The sequence below is a fragment of the Mesoplodon mirus genome (assembly GCF_964341445.2).
Source record: "Mesoplodon mirus genome assembly, chromosome: 1".
In the NCBI taxonomy this organism is placed as follows: domain Eukaryota; kingdom Metazoa; phylum Chordata; class Mammalia; order Artiodactyla; family Ziphiidae; genus Mesoplodon; species Mesoplodon mirus.
This window is the reverse complement of record NC_138976.1, coordinates 112,267,666-112,284,703: the sequence shown is the minus strand read 5'-3', so window position 1 is coordinate 112,284,703 and position 17,038 is coordinate 112,267,666.

Genomic DNA, 17,038 nt, shown 5'->3' with positions numbered 1-17,038 from the left:
GCTCATATTGACAGTGCTCACAGCGATAATGTCCATGGTGACATTGCCCATGGTGGAATTGCACACAATGCCATTTCCAACAGTGACAGTGCTCACGCTGAGAGTTGTCATGGTGATAGTGCCCATGGTGACAGTGCACATGGTCATACTGCCAATGGTTAAATTACTCATGGTGACAGTACTCATGGTTGTAGTACCCATGGTGACAGTGCTCAAAATGGCAGTTCCCATGGTGACATTGCCCATGGTGACATTGCCTATGGTGACACTTCTCACGGTGACATTTCCCATGGTGACATGGCTCATGGTGACACACCACATTGTGCCAGTGCCCATGGTGACAGTGTTCACAGTGAAAGTGCTCATGGTAATACTGTTTACTTTGAGAGTGCCCAAGGTGAAAATACACATGGTGACATTACTCATTGAGAAATTGCCCATGGTTACAATTCTCATAGCAACAGTTATGGTGACAGTGCTCATGGTGGCACTGCCCTGGGTGACAGTGCTCGTGGTGTCAGTGCTCATGGTGACAGTGCTCATGATGAGAGTGCCTATGTTGTTAATTCCCATGGTGACACTTCTCACAGTGACACTGACAATGGTTACAGGTCACATGTTGGCCGTGGTCTTGGTGACAGTGCCCATGCAGACAGTACTTATGGTGACAGTGTTATCGGTGATAGTGCCCATGGTGAGAGTGCACATGGTGGTAGTGCACATGGTGGCACTGCAAAATGGTGACAGGGCTCATGGTGACAGTGCTCACGGTAAAAACCCATGCTGACAGTACTCACAGAGACACTGCTCATAGTGGCAGTAACCATGGTGACAGTTCGCACAGTGACAGTGCCCACTGTAGGAGTGCCCATGGAGACATTGCTCATGGTGACACTGACCACGGTGACATTGCCTATGGTGACAGTGCTCATGGTGACAGAGCCCATGTTGACTCTGACCACAGTGAGAATGCTCACGGTGATAGTGCCAATGGTGACAGCACTCATGTTGACAGCACGCATTGTGCAAGGTGCCATGGTGACAGTGACCATGGTGAGAGATCTCACGGTGATAGCACTCACGGTAATAGTCCTGATGGTGACAGTGCAAATGGTGACAATACAGAGGGTGACAGTACTCATGGTGAAAATACCCATGCTAGCAGTTCTCATAGTGACAGTGCTCATGGGGGAAGTGCCCATTCTGACAGTGCTCATTGTGGCAGTGCTCATGGTGACAGTACAGATGAGGCCAGTGATTATGGTGATGGTGTTCACAGTGGCTGTGCTCATGGAGATAGTGCTCACGGTGACCGTGCCCATGATGACAGTGCCCAGGGTGACAGTGCTCACGGGGAAAGTGCCAATGATAACATTAACCATGGTGATAGTGCCCCTGGTGACATGGCCCACAGTGACATTGCTCATGGTGATAGTGCCTTTGGTGACAGTGCTCATGGTGAAATTGCCCTTCCTGACAATGCTCATGGTGACATTGCCCTTCGAGATAGTACCCATGTTGACAGTGCCCATGGTGACGTGCTCATGTTGACAGTGCTCACAGTGATAGTGCCCATGGTGACATTGCCCATGGTGGAAGTGCCCACGGTGCCCTTGCCAACAGTGACAGTGCCCACGCTGACAGTTCTCATTGTGATAGTGCCCATGGTGAGAGTACACATGGTGATAATCGCAATGGTGACAGTGCTCATGGTGACAGTGCTCATGGTTGCAATACCCATGGTGACAGTGCTCAAAATGACAGTGACAGTGGTGGCAGTGACCATGGTGACAGTGCCCACGGTGACATCGCCTATAGTGACACTTCTCACGGTGACATTGCCAATGGTGACAGGGCTCATGCTGACGTGCTTATATTGACAGTGCTCACAGTGATAGTGCCCATGGTGACATTGCCCATGGTGGAATTGCACACAATGCCAGTTCCCACAGTGACAGTGCTCACGCTGAGAGTTGTCATGGTGATAGTGCCCATGGTGACAGTGCACATGGTCATACTGCCAATGGTGACAGTACTCATGGTTGCAGTACCCATGGTGACAGTGTGCAAAATGGCATTTCCCATGGTGACATTGCCCATGGTGACATTGCCTATGGTGACACATCTCACGGTGACATTTCCCATGGTGACATTGCTCAAGGTGACACACGACATTGTGCCAGTGCCCATGGTGACAGTGCACATTGTGATACTCACAATGGTGACAGTGCTCATGGTGACAGCGCTCATGGTGGCAGTACCCAAGGTGACAGTGCTCACAGTGACAGTGCCCACTGTATGAGTGCCCATGTTGACAGTGCTCATGGTGACACTGACCATGGTGACATTGCCTATGGTGACAGTGCTCATGGTGAGAGTGCCCATGGTGACACTGACCACAGTGAGAATGCTCACAGTGATAGTGCCAATGGTGCCAGCACTCATGTTGACAGCACGCATTGTGCAAGGTGCCATGGTGACAGTGACCATGGTGAGAGATCTCACGGTGATAGCGCTCACGGTAATAGTCCTCATGGTGACAGTGCAAATGGTGACAATACACAGGGTGACAGTACACATGGTGAAAATACCCATGGTAGCAGTTCTCATAGTGACAGTGCTCATGGGGGATGTGCCCATGCTGACAGTGCTCATTGTGGCAGTGCTCATGGTGACAGTACCGATGAGGCCAGTGATTATGGTGATGGTGTTCACAGTGGCTGTGCTCATGGAGATAGTGCTCACGGTGACCGTGCCCATGATGACAGTGCCCAGGGTGACAGTGCTCACGGGGAAAGTGCCAATGATAACATTAAACATGGTGATAGTGCCCCTGGTGACACGGCCCACAGTGACATTGCTCATGGTGATAGTGCCATTGGTGACAGTGCTCACGGTGAAGTTGCCCATCCTGACAATGCTCATGGTGACATTGACCTTCGAGATAGTACCCATGTTGACAGTGCCCATGGTGACGTGCTCATGTTGACAGTGCTCAAAGTGATAGTGCCCATGGTGACATTGCCAAGAGTGACAGTGCCCATGCTGACAGTTCTCATTGTGATAGTGCCCATGGTGACAGTGCACATGGTGATACTTGCAATGGTGACAGTGCTCATGGTGACAGCGCTCATGGTTGCAGTACCCATGGTGACAGTGCTCAAAATGACAGTGACAGTGGTGGCAGTGACCATGGTGACAGTGCCCACGGTGACATTGCCTATAGTGACACTTCTCACAGTGACATTGCCCATGGTGACAGGGCTCATGTTGACGTGCTCATATTGACAGTGCTCACAGCGATAATGTCCATGGTGACATTGCCCATGGTGGAATTGCACACAATGCCATTTCCAACAGTGACAGTGCTCACGCTGAGAGTTGTCATGGTGATAGTGCCCATGGTGACAGTGCACATGGTCATACTGCCAATGGTTAAATTACTCATGCTGACAGTACTCATGGTTGCAGTACCCATGGTGACAGTGCTCAAAATGGCAGTTCCCATGGTGACATTGCCCATGGTGACATTGCCTATGGTGACACTTCTCACGGTGACATTTCCCATGGTGACATGGCTCATGGTGACACACCACATTGTGCCAGTGCCCATGGTGACAGTGTTCACAGTGAAAGTGCTCATGGTAATACTGTTTACTTTGAGAGTGCCCAAGGTGAAAATACACATGGTGACATTACTCATTGAGAAATTGCCCATGGTTACAATTCTCATAGCAACAGTTGTGGTGACAGTGCTCATGGTGGCACTGCCCTGGGTGACAGTGCTCGTGGTGTCAGTGCTCATGGTGACAGTGCTCATGATGAGAGTGCCTATGTTGTTAATTCCCATGGTGACACTTCTCACAGTGACACTGACAATGGTTACAGGTCACATGTTGGCCGTGCCCTTGGTGACAGTGCCCATGCAGACAGTACTTATGGTGACAGTGTTATCGGTGATAGTGCCCATGGTGAGAGTGCACATGGTGGTAGTGCACATGGGGGCACTGAAAAATGGTGACAGGGCTCATGGTGACAGTGCTCACGGTAAAAACCCATGCTGACAGTACTCACAGAGACACTGCTCATAGTGGCAGTAACCATGGTGACAGTTCGCACAGTGACAGTGCCCACTGTAGGAGTGCCCATGGAGACATTGCTCATGGTGACACTGACCACGGTGACATTGCCTATGGTGACAGTGCTCATGGTGACAGAGCCCATGTTGACTCTGACCACAGTGAGAATGCTCACGGTGATAGTGCCAATGGTGACAGCACTCATGTTGACAGCACGCATTGTGCAAGGTGCCATGGTGACAGTGACCATGGTGAGAGATCTCACGGTGATAGCACTCACGGTAATAGTCCTGATGGTGACAGTGCAAATGGTGACAATACAGAGGGTGACAGTACTCATGGTGAAAATACCCATGCTAGCAGTTCTCATAGTGACAGTGCTCATGGGGGAAGTGCCCATGCTGACAGTGCTCATTGTGGCAGTGCTCATGGTGACAGTACCGATGAGGCCAGTGATTATGGTGATGGTGTTCACAGTGGCTGTGCTCATGGAGATAGTGCTCACGGTGACCGTGCCCATGATGACAGTGCCCAGGGTGACAGTGCTCACGGGGAAAGTGCCAATGATAACATTAACCATGGTGATAGTGCCCCTGGTGACACGGCCCACAGTGACATTGCTCATGGTGATAGTGCCTTTGGTGACAGTGCTCATGGTGAAATTGCCCTTCCTGACAATGCTCATGGTGACATTGCCCTTCGAGATAGTACCCATGTTGACAGTGCCCATGGTGACGTGCTCATGTTGACAGTGCTCACAGTGATAGTGCCCATGGTGACATTGCCCATGGTGGAAGTGCCCACGGTGCCCTTGCCAACAGTGACAGTGCCCACGCTGACAGTTCTCATTGTGATAGTGCCCATGGTGACAGTACACATGGTGATAATCGCAATGGTGACAGTGCTCATGGTGACAGTGCTCATGGTTGCAATACCCATGGTGACAGTGCTCAAAATGACAGTGACAGTGGTGGCAGTGACCATGGTGACAGTGCCCACGGTGACATTGCCTATAGTGACACTTCTCACGGTGACATTGCCAATGGTGACAGGGCTCATGTTGACGTGCTTATATTGACAGTGCTCACAGTGATAGTGCCCATGGTGACATTGCCCATGGTGGAATTGCACACAATGCCAGTTCCCACAGTGACAGTGTTCACGCTGAGAGTTGTCATGGTGATAGTGCCCATGGTGACAGTGCACATGGTCATACTGCCAATGGTGACAGTACTCATGGTTGCAGTACCCATGGTGACAGTGTGCAAAATGGCATTTCCCATGGTGACACTGCCCATGGTGACATTGCCTATGGTAACACATCTCACGGTGACATTTCCCATGGTGACATTGCTCAAGGTGACACACGACATTGTGCCAGTGCCCATGGTGACAGTGCACATTGAGATACTCGCAATGGTGACAGTGCTCATTGTGACAGCGCTCATGGTGGCAGTACCCAAGGTGACAGTGCTCACAGTGACAGTGCCCAGTGTATGAGTGCCCATGTTGACAGTGCTCATGGTGACACTGACCATGGTGACATTGCCTATGGTGACAGTGCTCATGGTGACAGTGCCCATGGTGACACTGACCACAGTGAGAATGCTCACAGTGATAGTGCCAATGGTGCCAGCACTCATGTTGACAGCCCCCATTGTGCAAGGTGCCATGGTGACAGTGACCATGGTGAGAGATCTCACGGTGATAGCGCTCACGGTAATAGTCCTCATGGTGACAGTGCAAATGGTGACAATACACAGGGTGACAGTACACATGGTGAAAATACCCATGGTAGCAGTTCTCATAGTGACAGTGCTCATGGGGGATGTGCCCATGCTGACAGTGCTCATTGTGGCAGTGCTCATGGTGACAGTACCGATGAGGCCAGTGATTATGGTGATGGTGTTCACAGTGGCTGTGCTCATGGAGATAGTGCTCACGGTGACCGTGCCCATGATGACAGTGCCCAGGGTGACAGTGCTCACGGGGAAATTGCCAATGATAACATTAACCATGGTGATAGTGCCCCTGGTGACACGGCCCACAGTGACATTGCTCAAGGTGATAGTGCCATTGGTGACAGTGCTCACGGTGAAGTTGCCCATCCTGACAATGCTCATGGTGACATTGACCTTCGAGATAGTACCCATGTTGACAGTGCCCATGGTGACGTGCTCATGTTGACAGTGCTCAAAGTGATAGTGCCCATGGTGACATTGCCAAGAGTGACAGTGCCCATGCTGACAGTTCTCATTGTGATAGTGCCCATGGTGACAGTGCACATGGTGATACTTGCAATGGTGACAGTGCTCATGGTGACAGCGCTCATGGTTGCAGTACCCATGGTGACAGTGCTCAAAATGACAGTGACAGTGGTGGCAGTGACCATGGTGACAGTGCCCACGGTGACATTGCCTATAGTGACACTTCTCACAGTGACATTGCCCATGGTGACAGGGCTCATGTTGACGTGCTCATATTGACAGTGCTCACAGCGATAATGTCCATGGTGACATTGCCCATGGTGGAATTGCACACAATGCCATTTCCAACAGTGACAGTGCTCACGCTGAGAGTTGTCATGGTGATAGTGCCCATGGTGACAGTGCACATGGTCATACTGCCAATGGTTAAATTACTCATGGTGACAGTACTCATGGTTGTAGTACCCATGGTGACAGTGCTCAAAATGGCAGTTCCCATGGTGACATTGCCCATGGTGACATTGCCTATGGTGACACTTCTCACGGTGACATTTCCCATGGTGACATGGCTCATGGTGACACACCACATTGTGCCAGTGCCCATGGTGACAGTGTTCACAGTGAAAGTGCTCATGGTAATACTGTTTACTTTGAGAATGCCCAAGGTGAAAATACACATGGTGACATTACTCATTGAGAAATTGCCCATGGTTACAATTCTCAAAGCAACAGTTATGGTGACATTGCTCATGGTGGCACTGCCCTGGGTGACAGTGCTCGTGGTGTCAGTGCTCATGGTGACAGTGCTCATGATGAGAGTGCCTATGTTGTTAATTCCCATGGTGACACTTCTCACAGTGACACTGACAATGGTTACAGGTCACATGTTGGCCGTGCCCTTGGTGACAGTGCCCATGCAGACAGTACTTATGGTGACAGTGTTATCGGTGATAGTGCCCATGGTGAGAGTGCACATGGTGGTAGTGCACATGGTGGCACTGAAAAATGGTGACAGGGCTCATGGTGACAGTGCTCACGGTAAAAACTAATGCTGACAGTACTCACAGAGACACTGCTCATAGTGGCAGTAACCATGGTGACAGTTCGCACAGTGACAGTGCCCACTGTAGGAGTGCCCATGGAGACATTGCTCATGGTGACACTGACCACGGTGACATTGCCTATGGTGACAGTGCTCATGGTGACAGAGCCCATGTTGACTCTGACCACAGTGAGAATGCTCACGGTGATAGTGCCAATGGTGACAGCACTCATGTTGACAGCACGCATTGTGCAAGGTGCCATGGTGAGAGTGACCATGGTGAGAGATCTCACAGTGATAGCACTCACGGTAATAGTCCTGATGGTGACAGTGCAAATGGTTACAATACAGAGGGTGACAGTACTCATGGTGAAAATACCCATGCTAGCAGTTCTCATAGTGACAGTGCTCATGGGGGAAGTGCCCATGCTGACAGTGCTCATTGTGGCAGTGCTCATGGAGACAGTACCGATGAGGCCAGTGATTATGGTGATGGTGTTCACAGTGGCTGTGCTCATGGAGATAGTGCTCACGGTGACCGTGCCCATGATGACAGTGCCCAGGGTGACAGTGCTCACGGGGAAAGTGCCAATGATAACATTAACCATGGTGATAGTGCCCCTGGTGACACGGCCCACAGTGACATTGCTCATGGTGATAGTGCCTTTGGTGACAGTGCTCATGGTGAAATTGCCCTTCCTGACAATGCTCATGGTGACATTGCCCTTCGAGATAGTACCCATGTTGACAGTGCCCATGGTGACGTGCTCATGTTGACAGTGCTCACAGTGATAGTGCCCATGGTGACATTGCCCATGGTGGAAGTGCCCACGGTGCCCTTGCCAACAGTGACAGTGCCCACGCTGACAGTTCTCATTGTGATAGTGCCCATGGTGACAGTACACATGGTGATAATCACAATGGTGACAGTGCTCATGGTGACAGTGCTCATGGTTGCAATACCCATGGTGACAGTGCTCAAAATGACAGTGACAGTGGTGGCAGTGACCATGGTGACAGTGCCCACGGTGACATTGCCTATAGTGACACTTCTCACGGTGACATTGCCAATGGTGACAGGGCTCATGTTGACGTGCTTATATTGACAGTGCTCACAGTGATAGTGCCCATGGTGACATTGCCCATGGTGGAATTGCACACAATGCCAGTTCCCACAGTGACAGTGCTCACGCTGAGAGTTGTCATGGTGATAGTGCCCATGGTGACAGTGCACATGGTCATACTGCCAATGGTGACAGTACTCATGGTTGCAGTACCCATGGTGACAGTGTGCAAAATGGCATTTCCCATGGTGACATTGCCCATGGTGACATTGCCTATGGTGACACATCTCACGGTGACATTTCCCATGGTGACATTGCTCAAGGTGACACACGACATTGTGCCAGTGCCCATGGTGACAGTGCACATTGTGATACTCGCAATGGTGACAGTGCTCATGGTGACAGCGCTCATGGTGGCAGTACCCAAGGTGACAGTGCTCACAGTGACAGTGCCCACTGTATGAGGGCCCATGTTGACAGTGCTCATGGTGACACTGACCATGGTGACATTGCCTATGGTGACAGTGCTCATGGTGACAGTGCCCATGGTGACACTGACCACAGTGAGAATGCTCACAGTGATAGTGCCAATGGTGCCAGCACTCATGTTGACAGCCCCCATTGTGCAAGGTGCCATGGTGACAGTGACCATGGTGAGAGATCTCACGGTGATAGCGCTCATGGTAATAGTCCTCATGGTGACAGTGCAAATGGTGACAATACACAGGGTGACAGTACACATGGTGAAAATACCCATGGTAGCAGTTCTCATAGTGACAGTGCTCATGGGGGATGTGCCCATGCTGACAGTGCTCATTGTGGCAGTGCTCATGGTGACAGTACCGATGAGGCCAGTGATTATGGTGATGGTGTTCACAGTGGCTGTGCTCATGGAGATAGTGCTCACGGTGACCGTGCCCATGATGACAGTGCCCAGGGTGACAGTGCTCACGGGGAAAGTGCCAATGATAACATTAACCATGGTGATAGTGCCCCTGGTGACACGGCCCACAGTGACATTGCTCATGGTGGTAGTGCCATTGGTGACAGTGCTCACGGTGAAGTTGCCCATTCTGACAATGCTCATGGTGACATTGACCTTCGAGATAGTACCCATGTTGACAGTGCCCATGGTGACGTGCTCATGTTGACAGTGCTCAAAGTGATAGTGCCCATGGCGACATTGCCAAGAGTGACAGTGCCCATGCTGACAGTTCTCATTGTGATAGTGCCCATGGTGACAGTGCACATGGTGATACTTGCAATGGTGACAGTGCTCATGGTGACAGCGCTCATGGTTGCAGTACCCATGGTGACAGTGCTCAAAATGACAGTGACAGTGGTGGCAGTGACCATGGTGACAGTGCCCACGGTGACATTGCCTATAGTGACACTTCTCACAGTGACATTGCCCATGGTGACAGGGCTCATGTTGACGTGCTCATATTGACAGTGCTCACAGCGATAATGTCCATGGTGACATTGCCCATGGTGGAATTGCACACAATGCCATTTCCAACAGTGACAGTGCTCACGCTGAGAGTTGTCATGGTGATAGTGCCCATGGTGACAGTGCACATGGTCATACTGCCAATGGTTAAATTACTCATGGTGACAGTACTCACGGTTGCAGTACCCATGGTGACAGTGCTCAAAATGGCAGTTCCCATGGTGACATTGCCCATGGTGACATTGCCTATGGTGACACTTCTCACGGTGACATTTCCCATGGTGACATGGCTCATGGTGACACACCACATTGTGCCAGTGCCCATGGTGACAGTGTTCACAGTGAAAGTGCTCATGGTAATACTGTTTACTTTGAGAGTGCCCAAGGTGAAAATACACATGGTGACATTACTCATTGAGAAATTGCCCATGGTTACAATTCTCATAGCAACAGTTATGGTGACAGTGCTCATGGTGGCACTGCCCTGGGTGACAGTGCTCGTGGTGTCAGTGCTCATGGTGACAGTGCTCAAGATGAGAGTGCCTATGTTGTTAATTCCCATGGTGACACTTCTCACAGTGACACTGACAATGGTTACAGGTCACATGTTGGCCGTGCCCTTGGTGACAGTGCCCATGCAGACAGTACTTATGGTGACAGTGTTATCGGTGATAGTGCCCATGGTGAGAGTGCACATGGTGGTAGTGCACATGGTGGCACTGAAAAATGGTGACAGGGCTCATGGTGACAGTGCTCACGGTAAAAACTAATGCTGACAGTACTCACAGAGACACTGCTCATAGTGGCAGTAACCATGGTGACAGTTCGCACAGTGACAGTGCCCACTGTAGGAGTGCCCATGGAGACATTGCTCATGGTGACACTGACCACGGTGACATTGCCTATGGTGACAGTGCTCATGGTGACAGAGCCCATGGTGACTCTGACCACAGTGAGAATGCTCACGGTGATAGTGCCAATGGTGACAGAACTCATGTTGACAGCACGCATTGTGCAAGGTGCCATGGTGACAGTGACCATGGTGAGAGATCTCACGGTGATAGCACTCACGGTAATAGTCCTGATGGTGACAGTGCAAATGGTGACAATACAGAGGGTGACAGTACTCATGGTGAAAATACCCATGCTAGCAGTTCTCATAGTGACAGTGCTCATGGGGGAAGTACCGATGCTGACAGTGCTCATTGTGGCAGTGCTCATGGTGACAGTACCGATGAGGCCAGTGATTATGGTGATGGTGTTCACTGTGGCTGTGCTCATGGAGATAGTGCTCACGGTGACCGTGCCCATGATGACAGTGCCCAGGGTGACAGTGCTCACGGGGAAAGTGCCAATGATAACATTAACCATGGTGATAGTGCCCCTGGTGACACGGCCCACAGTGACATTGCTCATGGTGATAGTGCCATTGGTGACAGTGCTCACGGTGAAGTTGCCCATCCTGACAATGCTCATGGTGACATTGACCTTCGAGATAGTACCCTTGTTGACAGTGCCCATGGTGACGTGCTCATGTTGACAGTGCTCAAAGTGATAGTGCCCATGGTGACATTGCCACGAGTGACAGTGCCCATGCTGACAGTTCTCATTGTGATAGTGCCCATGGTGACAGTACACATGGTGATACTTGCAATGGTGACAGTGCTCCTGGTGACAGCGCTCATGGTTGCAGTACCCATGGTGACAGTGCTCAAAATGACAGTGACAGTGGTGGCAGTGACCATGGTGACAGTGCCCACGGTGACATTGCCTATAGTGACACTTCTCACAGTGACATTGCCCATGGTGACAGGGCTCATGTTGACGTGCTCATATTGACAGTGCTCACAGCGATAATGTCCATGGTGACATTGCCCATGGTGGAATTGCACACAATGCCATTTCCAACAGTGACAGTGCTCACGCTGAGAGTTGTCATGGTGATAGTGCCCATGGTGACAGTGCACATGGTCATACTGCCAATGGTTAAATTACTCATGGTGACAGTACTCATGGTTGCAGTACCCATGGTGACAGTGCTCAAAATGGCAGTTCCCATGGTGACATTGCCCATGGTGACATTGCCTATGGTGACACTTCTCACGGTGACATTTCCCATGGTGATATGGCTCATGGTGACACACCACATTGTGCCAGTGCCCATGGTGACAGTGTTCACAGTGAAAGTGCTCATGGTAATACTGTTTACTTTGAGAGTGCCCAAGGTGAAAATACACATGGTGACATTACTCATTGAGAAATTGCCCATGGTTACAATACTCATAGCAACAGTTATGGTGACAGTGCTCATGGTGGCACTGCCCTGGGTGACAGTGCTCGTGGTGTCAGTGCTCATGGTGACAGTGCTCAAGATGAGAGTGCCTATGTTGTTAATTCCCATGGTGACACTTCTCACAGTGACACTGACAATGGTTACAGGTCACATGTTGGCCGTGCCCTTGGTGACAGTGCCCATGCAGACAGTACTTATGGTGACAGTGTTATCGGTGATAGTGCCCATGGTGAGAGTGCACATGGTGGTAGTGCACATGGTGGCACTGAAAAATGGTGACAGGGCTCATGGTGACAGTGCTCACGGTAAAAACCCATGCTGACAGTACTCACAGAGACACTGCTCATAGTGGCAGTAACCATGGTGACAGTTCGCACAGTGACAGTGCCCACTGTAGGAGTGCCCATGGAGACATTGCTCATGGTGACACTGACCACGGTGACATTGCCTATGGTGACAGTGCTCATGGTGACAGAGCCCATGTTGACTCTGACCACAGTGAGAATGCTCACGGTGATAGTGCCAATGGTGACAGCACTCATGTTGACAGCACGCATTGTGCAAGGTGCCATGGTGACAGTGACCATGGTGAGAGATCTCACGGTGATAGCACTCACGGTAATAGTCCTGATGGTGACAGTGCAAATGGTGACAATACAGAGCATGAGAGTACTCATGGTGAAATTACCCATGCTAGCAGTTCTCATAGTGACAGTGCTCATGGGGGAAGTACCCATGCTGACAGTGCTCATTGTGGCAGTGCTCATGGTGACAGTACCGATGAGGCCAGTGATTATGGTGATGGTGTTCACAGTGGCTGTGCTCATGGAGATAGTGCTCACGGTGACCGTGCCCATGATGACAGTGCCCAGGGTGACAGTGCTCACGGGGAAAGTGCCAATGATAACATTAACCATGGTGATAGTGCCCCTGGTGACACGGCCCACAGTGACATTGCTCATGGTGATAGTGCCATTGGTGACAGTGCTCACGGTGAAGTTGCCCATCCTGACAATGCTCATGGTGACATTGACCTTCGAGATAGTACCCATGTTGACAGTGCCCATGGTGACGTGCTCATGTTGACAGTGCTCAAAGTGATAGTGCCCATGGTGACATTGCCAAGAGTGACATTGCCCATGCTGACAGTTCTCATTGTGATAGTGCCCATGATGACAGTGCACATGGTGATACTTGCAATGGTGACAGTGCTCATGGTGATAGCGCTCATGGTTGCAGTACCCATGGTGACAGTGCTCAAAATGACAGTGACAGTGGTGGCAGTGACCATGGTGACAGTGCCCACGGTGACATTGCCTATAGTGACACTTCTCACAGTGACATTGCCCATGGTGACAGGGCTCATGTTGACGTGCTCATATTGACAGTGCTCACAGCGATAATGTCCATGGTGACATTGCCCATGGTGGAATTGCACACAATGCCATTTCCAACAGTGACAGTGCTCACGCTGAGAGTTGTCATGGTGATAGTGCCCATGGTGACAGTGCACATGGTCATACTGCCAATGGTTAAATTACTCATGGTGACAGTACTCATGGTTGCAGTACCCATGGTGACAGTGCTCAAAATGGCAGTTCCCATGGTGACATTGCCCATGGTGACATTGCCTATGGTGACACTTCTCACGGTGACATTTCCCATGGTGATATGGCTCATGGTGACACACCACATTGTGCCAGTGCCCATGGTGACAGTGTTCACAGTGAAAGTGCTCATGGTAATACTGTTTACTTTGAGAGTGCCCAAGGTGAAAATACACATGGTGACATTACTCATTGAGAAATTGCCCATGGTTACAATACTCATAGCAACAGTTATGGTGACAGTGCTCATGGTGGCACTGCCCTGGGTGACAGTGCTCGTGGTGTCAGTGCTCATGGTGACAGTGCTCAAGATGAGAGTGCCTATGTTGTTAATTCCCATGGTGACACTTCTCACAGTGACACTGACAATGGTTACAGGTCACATGTTGGCCGTGCCCTTGGTGACAGTGCCCATGCAGACAGTACTTATGGTCACAGTGTTATCGGTGATAGTGCCCATGGTGAGAGTGCACATGGTGGTAGTGCACATGGTGGCACTGAAAAATGGTGACAGGGCTCATGGTGACAGTGCTCACGGTAAAAACCCATGCTGACAGTACTCACAGAGACACTGCTCATAGTGGCAGTAACCATGGTGACAGTTCGCACAGTGACAGTGCCCACTGTAGGAGTGCCCATGGAGACATTGCTCATGGTGACACTGACCACGGTGACATTGCCTATGGTGACAGTGCTCATGGTGACAGAGCCCATGTTGACTCTGACCACAGTGAGAATGCTCACGGTGATAGTGCCAATGGTGACAGCACTCATGTTGACAGCACGCATTGTGCAAGGTGCCATGGTGACAGTGACCATGGTGAGAGATCTCACGGTGATAGCACTCACGGTAATAGTCCTGATGGTGACAGTGCAAATGGTGACAATACAGAGCATGAGAGTACTCATGGTGAAATTACCCATGCTAGCAGTTCTCATAGTGACAGTGCTCATGGGGGAAGTACCCATGCTGACAGTGCTCATTGTGGCAGTGCTCATGGTGACAGTACCGATGAGGCCAGTGATTATGGTGATGGTGTTCACAGTGGCTGTGCTCATGGAGATAGTGCTCACGGTGACCGTGCCCATGATGACAGTGCCCAGGGTGACAGTGCTCACGGGGAAAGTGCCAATGATAACATTAACCATGGTGATAGTGCCCCTGGTGACACGGCCCACAGTGACATTGCTCATGGTGATAGTGCCATTGGTGACAGTGCTCACGGTGAAGTTGCCCATCCTGACAATGCTCATGGTGACATTGACCTTCGAGATAGTACCCATGTTGACAGTGCCCATGGTGACGTGCTCATGTTGACAGTGCTCAAAGTGATAGTGCCCATGGTGACATTGCCAAGAGTGACATTGCCCATGCTGACAGTTCTCATTGTGATAGTGCCCATGATGACAGTGCACATGGTGATACTTGCAATGGTGACAGTGCTCATGGTGATAGCGCTCATGGTTGCAGTACCCATGGTGACAGTGCTCAAAATGACAGTGACAGTGGTGGCAGTGACCATGGTGACAGTGCCCACGGTGACATTGCCTATAGTGACACTTCTCACAGTGACATTGCCCATGGTGACAGGGCTCATGTTGACGTGCTCATATTGACAGTGCTCACAGCGATAATGTCCATGGTGACATTGCCCATGGTGGAATTGCACACAATGCCATTTCCAACAGTGACAGTGCTCACGCTGAGAGTTGTCATGGTGATAGTGCCCATGGTGACAGTGCACATGGTCATACTGCCAATGGTTAAATTACTCATGGTGACAGTACTCATGGTTGCAGTACCCATGGTGACAGTGCTCAAAATGGCAGTTCCCATGGTGACATTTCCCATGGTGATATGGCTCATGGTGACACACCACATTGTGCCAGTGCCCATGGTGACAGTGTTCACAGTGAAAGTGCTCATGGTAATACTGTTTACTTTGAGAGTGCCCAAGGTGAAAATACACATGGTGACATTACTCATTGAGAAATTGCCCATGGTTACAATTCTCATAGCAACAGTTATGGTGACAGTGCTCATGGTGGCACTGCCCTGGGTGACAGTGCTCGTGGTGTCAGTGCTCATGGTGACAGTGCTCATGATGAGAGTGCCTATGTTGTTAATTCCCATGGTGACACTTCTCACAGTGACACTGACAATGGTTACAGGTCACATGTTGGCCGTGCCCTTGGTGACAGTGCCCATGCAGACAGTACTTATGGTGACAGTGTTATCGGTGATAGTGCCCATGGTGAGAGTGCACATGGTGGTAGTGCACATGGTGGCACTGAAAAATGGTGACAGGGCTCATGGTGACAGTGCTCACGGTAAAAACCCATGCTGACAGTACTCACAGAGACACTGCTCATAGTGGCAGTAACCATGGTGACAGTTCGCACAGTGACAGTGCCCACTGTAGGAGTGCCCATGGAGACATTGCTCATGGTGACACTGACCATGGTGACATTGCCTATGGTGACAGTGCTCATGGTGACAGAGCCCATGTTGACTCTGACCACAGTGAGAATGCTCACGGTGATAGTGCCACTGGTGACAGCACTCATGTTGACAGCACGCATTGTGCAAGGTGCCATGGTGACAGTGACCATGGTGAGAGATCTCACGGTGATAGCACTCACGGTAATAGTCCTGATGGTGACAGTGCAAATGGTGACAATACAGAGGGTGACAGTACTCATGGTGAAATTACCCATGCTAGCAGTTCTCATAGTGACAGTGCTCATGGTGGAAGTACCCATGCTGACAGTGCTCATTGTGGCAGTGCTCATGGTGACAGTACCGATGAGGCCAGTGATTATGGTGATGGTGTTCACAGTGGCTGTGCTCATGGAGATAGTGCTCACGGTGACCGTGCCCATGATGACAGTGCCCAGGGTGACAGTGCTCACGGGGAAAGTGCCAATGATAACATTGACCATGGTGATAGTGCCCCTGGTGACACGGCCCACAGTGACATTGCTCATGGTGATAGTGCCATTGGTGACAGTGCTCACGGTGAAGTTGCCCATCCTGACAATGCTCATGGTGACATTGACCTTCGAGATAGTACCCATGTTGACAGTGCCCATGGTGACGTGCTCATGTTGACAGTGCTCAAAGTGATAGTGCCCATGGTGACATTGCCAAGAGTGACAGTGCCCATGCTGACAGTTCTCATTGTGATAGTGCCCATGGTGACAGTGCACATGGTGATACTTGCAATGGTGACAGTGCTCATGGTGACAGCGCTCATGGTTGCAGTACCCATGGTGACAGTGCTCAAAATGACAGT